The 4,811-nt window shown below is 56.2% G+C and overlaps 1 pseudogene; it reads right to left on the bottom strand.

Moving 5' to 3' along the window:
* Window positions 1-116: 116 nt before the first annotated feature.
* On the bottom strand, window positions 117-235 carry LOC112475355 (annotated as a pseudogene).
* Window positions 236-4,811: the final 4,576 nt, after the last annotated feature.

The raw sequence follows: 4,811 nt of genomic DNA, 5'->3' as shown, positions 1-4,811 counted from the left end.
TATTACACTTTTATTTTATTTATTTATTTATTTTAGGGGAGGCAACCCTTGGTTGACCTCACAGATTGCAAGGACCTTGTCAGCTTACAATCCCTTATTTTTTATTTTATTTTTTACACCTACAGCACCTGGTCTTCCTAGGTGGTCTCCCTTCCAAGTACTAACCAGGCCCAGCCCTGCTTAGCTTCCGAGATCAGATGGGGTTGGGCTTGTTCAGGGCGGCATGGCCGTAGACTATATTACATTTTATTTATAAGTGTACAAATAACTTAAAAGTTTTACAACGCCTTCTGTCTCTCTAAAGTGTAAACACTAGAAGACCATGATTATTGCTCGAAGAAGAGAGGAAAGGAAGGAAGGAAGGAGGGAGGAAGGAAAGGAGGGAGGGTCAGACCTGCTGGGTGGAGGTGGGGTAGGTGGGGGAGGGGAGGTGAACCCAGGCACTGGGATATTCGGGGGACACGGGTCTGGCTGAGATGCCGCAGGGCATTGTGGTTCGTGAAGCCAAGGGAAGGTTTTTGGAGCAAAATGTATGGAGCTTTAAATATCAGAAAAGGGAACTGTGAAACCAAGAAGCAGAATTCAGTACTGAGCCTAAAACCGCTTCCTTCTCCCTGGAAGGCAAGGTAGCTTCTAAAAAGGACAGTGAGGGTCGAGTCCTGGAGACCATCCTCCAGCCACAGCCCAAGCCACTCTCACAGCCTTCCTGCTAGGCAGCCGAGAGGGTGTGGACCCGGGATCCGGGGCCAAGGAGGAGCTCGCAATGTCACACGCTCTGGAATGCTGCGGCTGCCATTAACTCGCTCCAGATTCGCACAGTTCCCGTCAGAACACGAAACCAGAGGGAAAAACCCACGAGGCCCCATCGATCAGCACAGAGCTTAGCAACAGCACAACAAGCCGTGGCCAGCCCACTTCTGCAGCCGAGGTGCTTCCCGCCAGGCACGGGGCTTGGGGACTTGGGACCTGGCAGGCTCACGGGGCCTGAAGGCCACCCCACTGACCACCGGGATGATGGGCTGGGGCTTGTACTGGACATGGAGTCACAGAGGCTCCCAGGAATGGCTTCAATTCCCAGCATTCCCCACGCACTCCCTGCAGGGGGCCTGAGAAGGGGACACTAGTGGGCATCCCTCGGCTCGGCCACCTCGGGCCCTTTGGGTCTCTCTGCTGGATGATGGGCTCACCAGGTCCACGCCCTTGCCAGGAGCTCACCAGGGGCTGGGGACTGCAGAGTTTCAGAAACATTCAGATGACCGCAGCATCTCTTGGTGAATCATGGCCTCTGGTCTTCACCATCACATTGGGACGGCAGGAGCTCGGCCCACTCCTGAACGGCCCCTCAGTCCCACCTCCTTCCTTCCAGGCCGGCTGCATGCTCGCTGGGCCAGTGAGCTTGCGTCGCACCATGTCTCAAGTCTATGGATGAGTTCAGAAGATCACACTTCGGACAAGCACCCCTCGCCCCTATGTAGCCCCCACCCCGTCCCCCACAGCCTCTGAGACAGGCAGTCTGCGAGTGAGAGAAGCCCAGACTGCGGCTCAAGGTCATTCAGCCAGGAAAGGGGCCAGGACGGTAAGCCCCGTTGGGAGCAGAGAGAGGACAGCCACCCTTCCCCCCAGTGCCATCCCTTCCTGGGGGTGCAGGGAGAAGGGCCCCTCAGAAAGGTGCTAGGGGCAGGAACTCGCTGGCAGACAGTGGCTGTGAGGGAAGTCACCTTGATTTTCCTGATACAGCCATTCGGGGAATTCAGGGCAGGGGCAGGGATGTCTTTACAGGTGGGGGGCTTCGTGCTCACCCAGACAACCCCTTCCTGTCCCTCTGCGGCAGCCTAGTAGAACCCGGCCCAGTAGAAGCTGGTTGCCCGGCTGCCATGGCAGGGAGTCAAGGCAGATGTGCTGCAGCTGGGGACCCATCGGGGCACGGGTGGGGGTCCAGGACCTCAGACCCCCAGAGTCTGTCCGCCTGACCCGTAGACTCTTTGACTTGGTAACTGGTCAGAGCAGCTTACTAAGGACAGAGCATCCAGTTTTGTCCTCCCAGGGCCCATCGCAGGCTTCACCTCAGAGGTAGGGCAGTGGGAGGGTCCCTCTGTGGCCCAGGTCCCCAGGATGGAGCTCCCGCCCCGTCACCGACCAGCTGCGTGGGCCCTGCAAGTGGTTTCCTTCCTGAGTCTCAATGCTCTGCCATCCGTGAGCTATGAGGATTGAGTGACCCGTGTGGCACATTCTTGGTACCCCATACATGGCAGCCCTTCTTCCCGTAAATCTTGGGGTGCTTCTGCCACCCTCCACGCCATAGTGCCCTAAAGCGGCAGTTCTCAAAGTGGGGTCCCCGCCCCACCAGCTGCAGCGTCACCAGGGAACCCGTTAATTCCCACCCCCATCGGGGACCGGGGAGGGCCCAGGGATCTGTGTTTAACAGGCTCTGGGGGACGCCCACTCACGTTTGGGCCCGGCTCTCCTAGGGCACCAGCCTGACTGTGCCGCTTTCCATGGCTCCCCATGGCCTTCTGGATAAAGTCCAAGGGCTCTGCTGTGTTTGGATCCCTCCCCCCGATGGCCAGATCTCTCCCCTGAGGGCCTGACCAGCATGCTGCCAGTCTGCTGGAGGGCAGAGCTGTGACATGCGCCTTGGTCCTGTGTGCCTGGCCCCGCAGCTGCTGGCAGACTTCAAAAAGGGCAGGAAGAAACCATGGCACGTGTTGCCCACGCACGTGTCCCCGGTGGCAGTCTGACATTCAGGTTCTAGTGAACTGGGAAAGTTGCTTCACTGTTGGGAGCCACAGCGTCCTCCTATCAAATGGCCCAGTAATAGAGTCTGCTTAGGTCACTGTGAAGGTCAAACACAGTCACCCGTGTGAGCGCTCAGCCTGCTGCTGGAGAGGTGCCTTTGAGTATCGAGGGTCCACGATTCTTTATCCCAAGCTCTTTGGGCTGGAGGTTTCAGAATTCCAAAAATCTGAAAGGGTTTAAAAAGAGAAATACATCATGTATTACACAACGTATCCAATGGGGGAGTCTTCTATAAATAATCACACTGATGTTTCTGCATCCAAACGTATGACTATGCAAAGTAAGTGAAAATAATAAAGACTGTCAATAAATAGCTTCTTATTAGTTCAGGTCATGCTAAAGCCCCTGGACTTTTCCAGAAGGTGACAGGGAGCCTTCAAAGGGTCTAGAACAGGAAAGTGACAAGGTCAGGTTGATGCCCTAAAAGAGTGGTCCCCCAACACGAGAATTCCCAGAAGGCTTGGTAAACAGACCCCCTAGGCTCCACCCACCATCTGTCACTCGGCCTCATGACAGCCAGTGAGGAAGGCGTGGACACTCCCCAATTTACAGAACGTTTCACGGAACACTGAGGCTTAGGATGGTGAAATTACATGCCTAGGGCAGGGTTGGGACTTGCCAGATAAGTTTTAAGACCAAACTGATGAAAGTCCTTTTGGTTTTCAGGGATGGACAGCCCTGAGTCTGGGCTCAGCGAGAGGCCTGTGACAGACGGAAAGAACTTAGGCTTCAGGATTCAAACCGACTTTACCGCTTCTTGGTTGTCTGACTTTGGTCACGTGAGCTTGCTTCTCTGAGCCTCGGTTTCCCTGTCTGCACACTGGGATAGCAGCTGTTCTTTGGCAGGGCTGAAGGAGGAAGCGCTGAAGGGTGCCGGCACTCAGCAGGGCAGTACTGGTTCTGGCTCTGCCCTCCTCCGGGGTGCCAAGCCGAGTACCAGAATTCCCCAGGCCCCACCCCCAGCCCACACCCCAACATGCCTAGGCCTGGGACCCAGAACAAGGAGGAGCCCTTCCAGCCTGTGTTGCCCAAACACTGTGGGGCCTGTGGGTGCCTCTCCATGGTGACGACACACTGGATGGGGGAGTGGGAGCGCCTGGGCCAGGCCCCCACCCGCAGGTGCTGTCCCCATCCCCGGGACAACGCAGGAAGCAGGCTGGCTCACCCAGGCCGGCATAGCCGGTGCCATCTGAGTGGAACTACAGTGGCAGCTGGGCCTCGGCGTACCAGCCTTTCCGGAATCCACCCAATGGCTGCCTCCTGAGCCCCACCGCGTGCTCCCGAGCTGCGCTTCCCACCCCACCCCCGCCAGCTGACTCTCTCTCTCTCTACCTCTTCAACTCGTCTTAAAGCTTAACATTTGCTGAGCACAACAGCAGGTCCAGGCCGCTCAAAGGTTCTCAAGCCAGAGGCCTGCGTTCAAATCCCAGCTGGGCCAGTGACCAGCTGTGTGACCTCAGGCAGGTTACTCGACTCTCTGTGACTTAGTTTCCTGTCTATAAAGAAGTGGATGCCTCCGAGGGGCTCAGATCAACATCTCGGAGATGCCTTTGACTCTGCCCTCTCTTTCTCTCGGCCCCACATCCGATGTCAGGAAACTCAGCCAGCTCCGCCTTCAGCTCTATCTCGAATCCAAGAACCTCTTTCTCCCTCCGGCTGGGCCGGCCGCTCAGAGGCCGCACTTCCTCCCTTTCCCGCCCCCCTCCCTCATTCTTTGGTCACTTTCATATTTTCTGCCAAGAATCGATGCTCCAGGCTCATCTTGTATTTTTCCTGTTTCAACCCCAGGTTGTCCCCGACGTTGCCCTGGTTCCTTTTATTGGGGAATAATATTTAGAAACCAGGACCTGGGTGCCAGATGGGCTTATCCTGATTGGGGTGTCATGGACCCCGGGCCCCTTCAGCAGACCGAGCTACAAATCAAGGTTCATTTGCGTTTAAATCTATTCATAGCATGAGCTCGCTATTACTTCAAATCCCAGGCCGACTTGGCAGGCTTTTTTTCTGATCACGCT

Source organism: Pteropus alecto, unplaced genomic scaffold (assembly GCF_000325575.1).
Source record: "Pteropus alecto unplaced genomic scaffold, ASM32557v1 scaffold40, whole genome shotgun sequence".
In the NCBI taxonomy this organism is placed as follows: Eukaryota; Metazoa; Chordata; class Mammalia; order Chiroptera; family Pteropodidae; genus Pteropus; species Pteropus alecto.
Note: the sequence above shows the minus strand (reverse complement) of the source record. Positions and strands in the feature narration are given on the sequence as shown.